This window comes from Ovis canadensis, chromosome 9, assembly GCF_042477335.2.
Source record: "Ovis canadensis isolate MfBH-ARS-UI-01 breed Bighorn chromosome 9, ARS-UI_OviCan_v2, whole genome shotgun sequence".
NCBI lineage: Eukaryota > Metazoa > Chordata > Mammalia > Artiodactyla > Bovidae > Ovis > Ovis canadensis.
The window spans coordinates 86,768,246-86,782,255 of NC_091253.1; the positions used below are offsets into that span (position 1 = coordinate 86,768,246).

General features: G+C 40.0%; 1 protein-coding gene across 13 annotated transcripts in view; it reads left to right on the plus strand.

The window, feature by feature from the left end:
• ANKRD46 (ankyrin repeat domain 46) overlaps positions 1 to 14,010 on the plus strand; it is a 72,660-nt gene that overhangs the window by 14,565 nt on the left and 44,085 nt on the right. The gene's annotated exons all lie outside the window — the stretch shown is intronic.

Sequence of the window (14,010 nt, forward strand, 5' to 3'; positions counted from 1 at the left end):
CACTGCTATTAGGTCACAGAGAGAGGGAGCGGGGAGAGGTTCACTGCTCCTCGAGGCCTGGGCCGTGGCTAGTGGGGGGACTTGGTGAGGGCTCTGGAGCCCTCAGGATGTGCTTCCCAGTCTGTTCCCAGGGCCCCCCAGCTCACCTGCTGGCCCAAGGCTGGGTGAGCTGGAGGGTCTCCAGGAGAAGGCCTGAATCTGCCTCTTACTCACTCTCCAGCTGACGACCGCCACACCAGTGACCCTTGGCTGAATTGCTTCCCTAATGGTCCCTCCTTGACAGTTAGTTACTTGTGAGCAGGGTCCACTGTGGTGCTGACCAGCCCTCTCTTGGGTTGTGTAGACCAGGGAGTGTCCTGTTCCACCCTTTGTCACTAGAATGGGTGTTTTATATTAAGGATGCCACACACACTAGCTTCCATCTAGCACGTAATTCAGAGCATGAATGGCTGCAGGTTCTAGAATTGTGAAAACCTGTTACGTTGAAGATGATGTACCTTGTATTTCTACCATAGATCATGAATAAGGCTAGACCCCTAGAGGTGAGGGTTGACATGAAAAGTTACAGGCTCTCTGGTTCTCAGTATCGTCTATAAACCTGGGAGCTTGGGTTAGATAATCTGTTAGGTGATCCTAGATCACCCTTCAGCTGTAAAATTTTCATAGAAATACTCCTAAGAACAGTCTTTTGCTTTCAGGTGATTTGAGGTGAAGTCTGGTTAAATTTTGTCCTATTTAGAAAATAAGGAATAATTTACAAAAAGCTATAATTCCTATATTTTAAAATAACACTGAATAAATTAATAAGTAAGAAGGTCATTTTTGTAGCACTTTAACAATTCTGTGTATATGAAGTCTGATATCAAAGGTGGGCTTAATGAGGTTTAGATTTTTTAAAAGGCCTGGAATCATATATATGCTGTGTTTGCCTAGTAAGCTCTTCTCCCCTCTCCTACCCTGGCTGCTTTGCCTGGCTTATGGGATTTTAGTTCCTGCACCAGATCAGGGGCTGAACCCAGGCCCTTGGCAGTGAAAACGCCAAGAGTGAACCACTGGACCACCAGGGAGTTCCCCTTCCCTCCTCCCTCCTCCCTTTCCTTCCTTTTCCTTCCTTCCCTTTCTTTTCTTTCTTCTTTGAGGTATAATTGACACACATTATATTAGGTAAGCTTTTCTTTTCTAAGGAAAATTGAAGTGCAGACCAATTCTGAACAATTTCAAAATTAGTAAGAATGACAATAAGTGACTGAAATGAGACAAAGGAAAATTTCAGAGGCCCTCGTTCTGGCTTTATACCAGTACTAGATGCTCACATTGCTTTTGAAGTCCAGGTGGGCCACAAGGTGGCACCATCAGGTCACGTAATAAAATACTGAGGTAGCTAGGAAAAAACTTTTTTAAAAAATCAAATAACTTTATTGCAAAAGTAATATAATATACTTCACATTGACCTCCCAGTACTAATTTAATGTCTTTATTTTATTATTACAGATTAAAAATTGGAAATTTCAGTGAGAAGAAGTCCCTTGCTAAGAATTTTTAACATGGTGAACACAATAAAAATTTTTAGAAAATACTAAAAGGCATCAGAATAAAATATCTAAGATGATATTCTCTTTGTGAAAAATTAATTTTTATCTATCTTAAGCCAATATTTTTCTGAAATTTGAATTGTAACTAAAAAAAGTGTTTTTTTGGCTGCACCAGGCATCATGTAAGCTCTCAGTTCTGGAACCAGGGATTAAACCCATTGCCCCTGCATTGGAAGCATAGAATCTTAACCGCTGAACTGCTAGGGAAGTCCCACTAAATTTTAGTAATCTAAAAATAATGTTTAAGTAATATAAATATTTCAGGATATGTATTTTAGAAATTCTTGTTTGGTTTGTTGTGATTTCCTGATGGAGAAATAAAATTTTAGGCAAGTATTTTCTCACTATCCCAACAAGTTAAGAAATGCTTGAGAATATTGAGTCCAGGAACATAGTCACTTCCTGTAAGTGGAAAACACTTCCAAATATTTTATTTTTATTTTTCTTACTCTTAAAAAAAAGTCTAATTTGTGTGAGATGATTGCAAAGAGTTTATCAGAATGATATGTGCTAGATTGACACTTCTTTTAGAGTAAGAAACATTTCCAGATGTTTATTGTTTTGCCACAGTTTAAAAAGTTTACTTTTAGTGAAATGTTTCTAAGAGTTAATTCAAAGTGTGTAGACTAGACTAATGTTTCCCTTTATACAACCTTCAATGAAAAGATTTGCTAAAAACTAATTCATTATATTAAAAAGAATCATATGAAAACAAACTTAGGGACGTAGTTTTTTCACCTATAAAAATGAGAATAGTGATATCAGTAGTACTCACTGTATAGGTCTTTTTCATGAGGACTCAGTTATTACTAGAAAAATACTTAAACAGTGCCTGGTGTATAATAAATAAATAAATGTTATACATGTTGCTAAGTAGTTGTTTGCAGAGTAATAGCAAACATACAAATCATTTTGCCCTTTCCATTATAAATAGTAATCATAACATAATAAAATTTTTTAAATTTAAATTTATTTATTTTAATTGGAGGCTAATTACTTTACAATATTGTATTGGTTCTGCCACACATCAACATGAATCCACCACGGGCGTGCATATGTTCCCCATCCTGAACCCCCCCTCCCCTCCTCCCTCCCCGTACCATCCCTCCGGGTCATCCCAGTGCACCAGCCCCAAGCATCCTGTATCGAACCTGGACTGGCGATTCATTTCTTATATGGTATTATACATGTTTCAGTGCCCTTCCCCCAAATCATCCCACCCTCTCTCTCTCCCACAGAGTCCAAAAGACTGTTCTATACATCTGTGTCTCTTTTGCTGTCTCACATACAGGGCTATCATTACCATCTTTCTAAATTCCATATATATGCGTTAGTATACTGTACTGGTGTTTTTCTTTCTGGCTTACTTCACTCTGTATAATAGGCTCCCGTTTCATCCACCTCATTAGAACTGATTCAGATGTATTCTTCTTAATGGCTGAGTAATACTCCATTGTGTATATGTACCACAGCTTTCTTATCCATTCACCTGCTGATGGACATCTAGGTTGCTTCCACGTCCTGGCTGTTCAGTTCTGCGATGAACATTGGGGTACATGTGTCTCTTTCAATTCTGGTTTCTAACATAATAAATATTTATAAACATAAATTCTTTGTTCCCTAAGAATATCACCTAAGTAATACCCAATTAGCCCACTTTTAATTAATATCAATATATGAGCTTAAGCACAATGTACTGGCCTTTCTTAAAGTGGCATTCTCTAATTCACACATTTGAAATTAACCTCCCCTTTACTGCAATAAAATATTTTAAATAATGAAGTAATTGATAATTTGGTGTTGAAGAAATCACAAAATTAGAAAATTTTAGACAGTTAAATTCGACTCGGGAATACCATAAAATGTGTATGCTCCACAAATAAGACTGGAATTGGTTGCCATGCCCTCCTCCAGGGGATCTTCCCAACCCAGGGAAGTGATCAAACCCGAGTCTCCTGCATTGCAGGCAGACTGAAAAGCAGAGACATCACTTTGCCAACAAAGGTCTGCATAGTCAAAGCTATGGTTTTTCCAGTAGTCATGTACAGATGTGAGAGTTGGACCGTAAAGAAGGCCACGCACCGAAGAATTGATGCTTTTGATTTGTGGTGTTGGAGAAGACTCTTGAGAGTCCCTTGGACTGCAAGAAGATTAAACCAGTCAATTCTAAAGGAAATCAACCTTGAATATTCATTGTAAGGACTGATGGTGAGCCTGAAGCTCCAATACTGTGGCCATCTGATGGGAAGAGCCAACTCATTGGAAAAGACCCTGATGCTAGGAAAGATTGAGGGCAGGAGAAGGGGGCAGCATAGGATGAGATGGTTAGGTAGCATCACTGACTCAATGGACATGAATTTGAGCAGACTCCGAGAGAGAGTAAAGGTCAGCAGGGCCTGGCAGGCTATAGCCCAAAGAATCGTACCCGACTTAGCGACTGAACAACAACAGCAAAAGGATCCTAAACCTAACTTACTTTAAGATGAACTGTAAATAAGAAACTTGCAAGTTTTATAGTGAGCAAAGCAAGCATTGCATTCAGATTGCTATCACAGTAACACCATTCGCCAGGAAGAAATGGAGCTGGTTCCACAGCCTTTCATTACAGTCAGGGTCATCTGTGTCACATGTTTCAATACATCGCCTGAAAACTTACTGTGACAGAGTTTGTCCAGAAATGTTACTTAAAAAGCCTCTTAGACTGTCTTCATTTAGACTGATTTACAGTGTCAGTCACTTCGAACCTGGGTAATAATTGGAAGACTATAGGGCGGATTCTTTTTTAATATGCTAGGAAATTCAATAATAAAATTATGGTACATGCAAACAATAGAATATAACCATTAAAAATAATTTAGAAGACTGGTAACATGGAAGCATGTTCATAATATAAATTAAAAAGTTTAACATTAGTATGTATCAGTTCAGTTCAGTCACTCAGTCGTGTCCGACTCTTTGCAAGCCCATGAATCGCAGCACGCCAGGCCTCCCTGTCCATCACCAACTCCCGGAGTTCACTCAGACTCACGTCTATCGAGTCGGTGATGCCATCCAGCCATCTCATCCTGGGTCGTCCCCTTCTCCTCCTGCGCCCAATCCCCCCCAGCATCAGAGTCTTTTCCAATGAGTCAACTCTTCGCATGAGGTGGCCAAAGTATTGGAGCTTCAGCTTTAGCATCATTCCTTCCAAAGAAGTCCCAGGGTTGATCTCCTTCAGAATGGACTGGTTGGATCTCCTTGCAGTCCAAGGGACCCTCAAGAGGCTTCTCCAACACGACAGTTCAAACGCATCAATTCTTTGGCGTTCAGCCTTCTTCACAGTCCAACTCTCACATCCATACATGACCACAGGAAAAGCCATAGCCTTGACTAGATGGACCTTAGTCGGCAAAGTAATGTCTCTGCTTTTGAATATACTATCTAGGTTGGTCATAACTTTTCTTCCAAGGAGTAAGCGTCTTTTAATTTCATGGCTGCAGTCACCATCTGCAGTGGTTTTGGAGCCCAAGAATATAAAGTCTGACACTGTTTCTACTGTTACCCCATCTATTTCCCATGAAGTGATGGGACCAGATGCCATGATCTTTGTTTTCTGAATGTTGAGCTTTAAGCCAACTTTTTCACTCTCCTCTTTCACTTTCATCAAGAGGCTTTTTAGCTCCTCTTCACTTTCTGCCATAAAGGTGGTGTCATCTGCATACCTGAGGTTATTGATATTTCTCCCGGCAATCTTGATTCCAGCTTGTGTTTCTTCCAGTATAGCATTTCTCATGATGTACTCTGCATATAAATTAAATAAGCAGGGTGACAATATACAGCCTTGACGTACTCCTTTTCCTATTTGGAACCAGTCTGTTGTTCCATGTCCAGTTCTAACTGTTGCTTCCTGACCTGCATACAGATTTCTCAAGAGGCTGGTTAGGTGGTCTGGTATTCCCATCTCTTTCAGAATTTTCCACAGTTTATTGTGATCCACACAGTCAAAGGCTTTGGCATAATCAAGAAAGCAGAAATAGATGTTTTTCTGGAACTCTCTTGCTTTTTCGATGATCCAGCGGATGTTGGCAATTTGATCTCTGGTTCCTCTGCCTTTTCTAAAACCAGCTTGAACATCAGGAAGTTCACGGTTCACGTATTGCTGAAGTCTGGCTTGAAGAATTTTGAGCATTACTTTATTAGCATGTGAGATGAGTGCAATTGTGCAGTAGTTTGAGCATTCTTTGGCATTGCCTTTCTTTGGGATTGGAATGAAAACTGACCTTTTCCAGTCCTGTGGCCACTGCTGAGTTTTCCAAACTTGCTGGCATAATGAGTGCAGCACTTTCACAGCATCATCTTTCAGGATTTGAAATAGCTCCACTGGAATTCCATCACCTCCACTAACTTTGTTCATAGTGATGCTTTCTAAGGCCCACTTGACTTCACATTCCAAGATGTCTGGCTCTAGATTAGTGATCACATCATCATGATTATCTGGGTCATGAAGATCTTTTTTGTACAGTTCTTCTGTGTATTCTTATAGTATGAATTAAACATTCATTCATATAGAGAAAAAAAGCTGTGAGACTGTAACATCAAAATATTAATGATAGTTACTTCTAGTTGTTAGGATTATGATAACACTTTCTTCTCTTTGTTCATGTTTATTTTCTTAAGAATTTTACAATGAACTATAGAACTAGTCATAAGAAAAATGTTACTTCAAAATCCTGTTATAGTGAACTTAATTCACTATACATTCAGCAAAGAATTATTGGATCCCCCCATGTCTAGGTTTTAAGAAACAATGTGCCAGACACTGTGTAATCTGCCAGGATACACAGACAGGTCAGACCCGTTTTTTGGCTTCTTAGAGGCATGGTCTGTCAGGAATTTTAAAAACAGTTGTAAACAAGCAACAAAGCTTTGTATAAACCATTTTCTCCTGATTATCTTGATAACTGTATAGAAGCGGCATGGCATTTTGGAAATCTTATAGACTAAATTTGAAATCCACTCTGACATTTAATAATAAACTTAGACACATTAAATTTTCTAAGTCTTAGAAATTATCAAGACCACTCTATTAGAGAAATACAGAGCTTCCAGGGAGGTCTCAGTGGTAAAGGATCCCCGTGCAATGCAGGAGATGCAGGTTTAATCCGAGTCAGGAAGAGCCCCTAGAGAAGGAAATGGCAACCCACTCCAATATTCTTGCCTGGGAAATCCCATGGACAGAGGAGTCTGCTGGGCTATAGTCCATTGGGTTGCAAAAGAGTTGGACATGACTTAGCAATTAAACAACAACATTAGAGAAATATAGCTGCTAAAGATAAATAGATGAAGAAATATATTATCTGTGTTTTGGGAAAGGGTTTAAAGACTGTTAAAATTTTTACTTGCTCACAGCTAAATTTCTTCTACGTAGGGCTTTTTATCCCCTTGTCTAATATCTGTGGATCTGTGCAATGCTTAGGTTTTAAGAAAGGTAATTTTAAAGTGCAAGCAGTTAGGATTTAATAAATTCATTGGACATTATTGTTTTATGGTTCTTTGAGATCATTTTATGTTTTAAAAACAACTGTATCCTTCTAATAGGGTAAGAATAACCAGGTGAGGTATAGTGAATCCAGATTTGGGGTTTCCATTTACTGAATGTCATTCTCAGTTTTAGTACTTTCCCTTGACATTAGAAAATGCAGGCAGTAAGATCTGATAGCATATCTCTTCAGGTATGCCATTTTTCCTTGAATTTTATTGAGTGTTTGGTACTTTGATCTCTGATCAAAGTTGCTTGTGTAGGCATAAGGCTGTCAGTCCATTTGAACCAAGAATGTAGCATTTGGTCTTGCCTTTCCCAGTGACTTTTCAAAATGAAAAATAAATCAATACATTATGTATGGTTGGTGATGTTGGATATAGAAGACCAATTTAAAGTTATGGTGTAGTAAGTATATGTTAAAATAGAAAATGTTTTCTTCACTGTTTCTTAACCATCAAGAATACTTAAAGCTGTTGAGATTGACCTAAAATTAATGTTAAATAAAACTATAAAATAAAAGAAAAAGAGTGTTAACTAGAACTTTATTATCAAGTTGGCAACTCACAAGTTTTCACCGAAACCTCCTTACTGTTTGTTATGTGGGTTTATACAAGCGTTGTTTGGCTTTAGGAGCTCTTGTTACTGAAATCTGGGTGACTGCCTTGTCCCAGAGAATGAGTGACTCCATCCTCATGAAGTTTCCTGTGCAGTATAACAGAGCATGGAGTTGGAAGATTTAAAGCTAAGCTATACCAGCCGTCTAAGACCTGACCGCCAAAGTCCTGCCTCTAACAATCCCAGGGAGTTGGCCTCTGAATCAGTCATTGAACAACCTTAGGAATCAAAACTAGGCTATGGTGAACAACCTGAGGACTTTCTGGGGCTTGACTGTTCCCAGTATTGGCTGTTTTTGTGGTTTTTCCTCTGCGAGGAGGAACCAGTTCTCTTTTTCTTTCTTCGAGGTCTTTATTCCCCACTAGAGGTCACCCAGTTGTTAGAAACTGCTGTGTTAACAGGGGATCAGTGCTCTATGCAGTCTAGAGTACAGTTGAGGACTGGTCTCAGAGCTGTGCCCAGCCTCGGGAAGGTGGTAACTTACACTTTGGGTACTTGAGTCATATAGCTATTATGTAGCTGAAGTGGGGCTCAAACCTAGGTGTTCCAGTTCCAGATACATTCTGGGTGGAGGAGCCAAGCCCTCTGAACATCTGACTGTAGAGAAACTGCCTCTAGAGTCCTGTACACTCCTGAAAGCAGCCCCTGGCAGGAGAGTCTGACTGCATCGCGTCCCTCTCCCTCCTGCATTCCCCACCTCTAAGGCCGCCTCCAGTATGCCCACATCCTTTCACAAGGTGACAGACTCAGCCTTCTGTGAGTCTCGAAAGATATCACACATTAATGCCTTTAACTTTGCTTGTGAGATGGTTCTTATGACACATTCCCTTGGTAAATACCAGGGCTTCCACCTGAGCCCTTCCACATGGTGAGTTCTACATATTCTTCCATAAATAACCTCTTACTCTTCTAGCACCCAGAGAAATGACCTCAAAGAAGACCTTTTTTTCTTCCTTTTTTTTTTTTCTTACATGGGGAAAACGAATACCTTCAGACTAAACAATATTTTCATCAAAATCTTTAGGCTTCCATATGACTCAGAAATTGCACTCCTGGCCATTTATCCCAGAAAAATGAAGATTCATATTCCCATAAAAAACATGTACCTGAATGTTCTAGAAGCTTTAGCATAACACCTCAAACTAGAGGTAATCAGATGTCCTTGAGTAAGTAGACAGTTAAACTGTGGTACATCCATACCATGGAATACTACTCAGCAGTTAAAAAAGAAAAGAAAGGAAGAAAGAAACTTTGATACAGACAACAACCCAGGTAAATCTCCAGAGAATTATGTTGAGTGGAAAAAAAAACAATCCTCAAAGTTGCATACTGTATGGCTCCATTTATGTAACATTCTTCAAATGACAGAATTTAAGGGAAGGTGGGGGCAGGAGGGGAATAGGTGTGGCTGTAAGTGGGCAAAGACCCTGGTGGGGATGGAGAGGTTCTGTGCCCGTGTCCTGACTTTATCAGTATCAGTTAATATCCTGACTGACGTGCTAAACAGTTTTACTCTCTGTTATCATGAGGGAAACTGACTGGATGCCACACAGGATCTCTCTGTATTGTTTCTTACAGCTGAAGCCGAATGTACAATTATCTCAAAAAATTTAACTGAAAAAAATCTTTAGTCCTCTTCACCCTTCAGACGACAGTTAATATATATCCTGATTTTTATTCATTTCTATTATTTTGGGTAGAAGCTATTAATAGCTTTCTAGTGATTTATTTAGGGTCTTTGACATTTTCTTGGCAGGTTTCTAGTAAGTCTAATGCATTTATAAAATATTTAGTTTGCAATTGTAAATTTGTAATTTGATCATTTATTTTCTTATGGGGCCTTGTCATATCAAAAGAAACTGGCAGAAAATAGTCTTGTGAATTTAAGGAAACATTTGGATTACTTTGAGGGTGCATAACTATATAATCTGTAATTCTGTCTCCAATCACAAAGCAGCAGTTGTCCTTTTCATAATATTGGGTTGACCAAAAATTTCATTCAGGTTTTCTCGTTAAGATTGTACGGAAAAACCTGAGTGAACTTTTTGGCTAACCCAATATAAATGTTACAAACTTCAAAATAACCCCTGTACCATTTTAATATTGAAAAAGGCAGATTTTATATTAATATATGGGAGGCTTTAGTCATGAACACTCAGCTCCAGTGGGCAGGACAAGAGAGGAAAATAGTAAGCTTTGGGTAAACACAGATTATTTGTTCAAGGAAATCAGTTGAGTGATTTGATAAATCGGTGATAAATGAAGTTTGTCTAAACTGCTATTACAGACTGACAGAAAACTAGGGAACAGTCGAGAAGGGTATATGTTTTGAGTTTTACTGAGTTGTCATGGTATTTGCTGAACTATTACGGGACTGGTCCTCTCATGCAGTTTGTCAGCCCTTGTCTTCACTTCCAGCCTCGCACTGATAGCCTTTATGATACAACCTAACTTACATTGGCAAATGGAGCTTCATAAAATGCCACTAATTACTTTCCTATATAAGTTTACTTAAGGGGACTTGGTAACAGCATGAATGACTAGTAAAAGTCATGAATTTCAGCTGGAGCTATAAATTTGGAATTTAGACTTTACTTTCCAACTTTACCACTTTGCATGGTTTCTAGAACATTTTTGGCACGCAAAAATGTTCACCTAGCAAATTACTGAGGATTTTTTGTGGTCCATACTTCCTGTCCATGACCTCCCTCCCTTCAATGTTCCTTCAAGAGGAGAGAGTGGTCGAAAAGAAGTCTCTGGAAATGTCTCTCAGTGCCCTGAGGGGAAACCTGAGGGGCTCCCAGTGAAAGCGCAGAGATGGGGCACCACCAAGGTGCAAGAGGGGTGAGGTCAGGTAGGTGGAAAACACTGCAGTTAGGTCTGAGCCAGTTTTCTTTCACACTGAAGAGAAAAGATGGGGAACAATCTCAGAGATTTAAGTATGTCAGCATTCAAATTAGAAACTTTTTTTTTCTTAAATGTACCTATTTCAGTTCAGTTCAGTTGCTCAGTCATGTCTGACTCTTTGTGACCCCATGAATCACAGCACACCAAGCTCTCCTGTCCATCACCAACTCCCAGAGTCTACCCAAACCCATGTCCATCAAGTCGGTGATGCCATCCAGCCATCTCATCCTCTGTCGTCCCCTTCTCCTTCTGTCCCCAATCCTTCCTAGCATTAGGGTCTTTTCCAATGAGTCAACTCTTCGCATGAAGTGGCCAAAGTATTGGAGTTTCAGCTTCAACATCAATCCTTCCAGTGAACACCTAGGACTGATCTCCTTTAGGATGGACTGGTTGGATCTCCTTGCAGTCTAAGGGACTCTCAAGAGTCTTCTCCAACACCACAGTTCAAAAGCATCAATTCTTTGGCACTCAGCTTTCTTCACCGTCCAACTCTCACATCCATACATGACCACTGGAAAAACCATAGCCTTGACTAGACGGACCTTTGTTGGCAAAGTAATGTCTCTGCTTTTTAATATGCTGTTTAGGTTGGTCATAACTTTCTTTCTAAGGAGCAAGTGTCTTTTAATTTTCTGGCTGCAATCACCATCTGCAGTGATTTTGGAGCCCAAAATTAAGTCTGACAATGTATCCACTGTTTCCCATCTGTTTCCCATGAAGTGATGGGACCGGATGCCATGATCTTCATTTTCTGAATGTTGAGCTTTAAGCCAACCTTTTCACTCTCCTCTTTCACTTTCAACAAGAGGCTTTTTAGTTCCTCTTCACTTCTGCCACAAGGGTGGTGTCATCTGCATATTTGAGGTTATTGATATTTCTCCCGCAATCTTGATTCCAGCTTGTACTTCCTCCAGCCCAGTGTTTCTCATGATGTACTCTGCATATAAATTAAATAAGCAGAGTGACAATATACAGCCTCGACGTACTCCTTTTCCTATTTGGAACCAGTCTGTTGTTCCATGTCCAGTTCTAACTGTTGCTTCCTTACCTGCTTATAGGTTCCTCAAGAGGCAGGTCAGGTGGTCTGGTATTCCCATCTCCTTCAGAATTTTCCACAGTTTATTGTGATCCACACAGTCAAAGGCTTTGGCATAGTCAAGAAAGCAGAAATAGATGTTTTTCTGGAACTCTCTTGCTTTTTCAGTGATCCAGTGGATGTTGGCAATTTGATCTCTGGTTCCTCTGCCTTTTCTAAAACCAGCTTGAACATCAGGAAGTTCACGGTTCACGTATTGCTGAAGCCTGGCTTGGAGAATTTTAAGCATTACTTTACTAGCGTGTGAGATGAGTGCAATTTTGTGGTAGTTTGGGCATTCTTTGGCATTGCCTTTCTTTGGGATTGGAATGAAAACTGACCTTTTCCAGTCTGGCCACTGCTGAGTTTTCCAAACTTGCTGGCTTATTGAGTGCAGCACTTTCACAGCATCATCTTTCAGGATTTGAAATAGCTCCACTGGAATTCCATCACCTCCACTAGCTTTGTTCATAGTGATGCTTTCTAAGGCCCACTTGACTTCACATTCCAGGATGTCTGGCTGTAGATGAGTGATCACACCATCATGATTATCTGGGTCATGAAGATCTTTTTTGTACAGTTCTTCCATGTATTCTTGCCACCTCTTCTTAATATCTTCTGCTTCTGTTAGGTCCATACCATGTCTGTCCTTTATTGAGCCCACCTTTTCATGAAATGTTCCCTTGGTATCTCTAATTTTCTTGAAGAGATCTCTAAGTTTTCCCATTCTGTTGTTTTGCTCTTATTTCTTTGCACTAATCGCTCAGAAAGGCTTTTTTTAAATCTCTCCTTGCTATTCTTTGGAACTCTGCATTCAGATGCTTGTATCTTTCATTTTCTCCTTTGCTTTTCGCTTCTTTTCACAGCTATTTGTAAGGCCTCCTCAGACAGCCATTTTGCTTTTTTGCATTTCTTTTCCATGGGGATGGTCTTAATCCCTGTCTCTTGTACACTGTCAAAAACTTCCGTCCATAGTTCATCAGGCACTCTGTCTATCAGATCTAGTCCCTTAAATCTATTTCTCACTTCCACAATCATACAGGATTTGATTTAGGTCATACCTGAATGGTCTAGTGGTTTTCCCTACTTTCTTCAATTTAAATCTGAATTTGGCAATAAGGAGTTTATGATCTGAGCCACAGTCAACTCCTGGTCTTGTTTTTGCCGACTGTATAGAGCTTCTCCATCTTTGGCTGCAAACAATATAATCAATCTGATTTCAGTGTTGAGCATGTGGTGATGTCCATGTGTAGAGTCTTGTGTTGTTGGAAGAGGGTGTTTGCTATGACCAGTGTGTTCTCTTGGCAAAATTCTATTAGCCTTTGCCCTGCTTCATTCCGTATTCCAAGGCCAAATCTGCCTGTTACTCCAGGTGTTTCCTGACTACCTACTTTTGCATTCCAGTCCCCTATAATGAAAAAGACATCTTTTTTGGGTGTTAGTTCTAAAAGGTCTTATAGGTCTTCATATAAGAAGGTCTTTCAGGACCGTTCAATTTCAGCTTCTTCTGCATTACTGGTTGAGGCATAGGCTTGAATTACCGTTATATTGAATGGTTTGCCTTGGAAACGAACAGAGATCATTCTGTCGTTTTTGAGATTGCATCCAAGTACTGCATTTCAGACTCTTTTGTTGACCATGATGGCTACTCCATTTCTTCTAAGGGATTCCTGCCCACAGTAGTAGATATAATGGTCATCTGAGTTAAATTCACCCATTCCAGTCCATCTTAGTTCGCTGATTCCTAGAATGTCGATGTTCACTCTTGCCATCTCCTGTTTGACCACTTCCAATTTGCCTTGATTCATGGACCTGACATTCCAGGTTCCTGCGCAACATTGCTCTTTACAGCATTGGACCTTGCTCTTATCACCAGTCACATCCACAACTGGGTATTGTTTTTGCTTTGGCTCTGTCCCTTCATTCTTTCTGGACTTATTTCTCCACTGATCTCCAGTAGCATATTGGGCACCTACCAACCTGGGGAGTTCATCTTTCAGTGTCCTATCTTTTTCCCTTTTCATACTGTTCATGGGGTTCTCAAGGCAAGAATACTAACGTGGTTTGCCATTCCCTTCTTCAATGGACTACATTCTGTCAGACCTCTCCACCATGATCCATCGTCCGGCCTGGGTGGCCCCACACGGCATGGCTTAGTTTCATCAAGTTAGACAAGGCTGTGATCGGTGTGATCAGATTGGCTAGTGATTATGGTTTCAGTGTGTCTGCCTTCTGATGCCCTCTCGCAACACCTACCGTCTTACTTGGGCTTCTCTTACCTGGACGTGGGGTATGTCTTC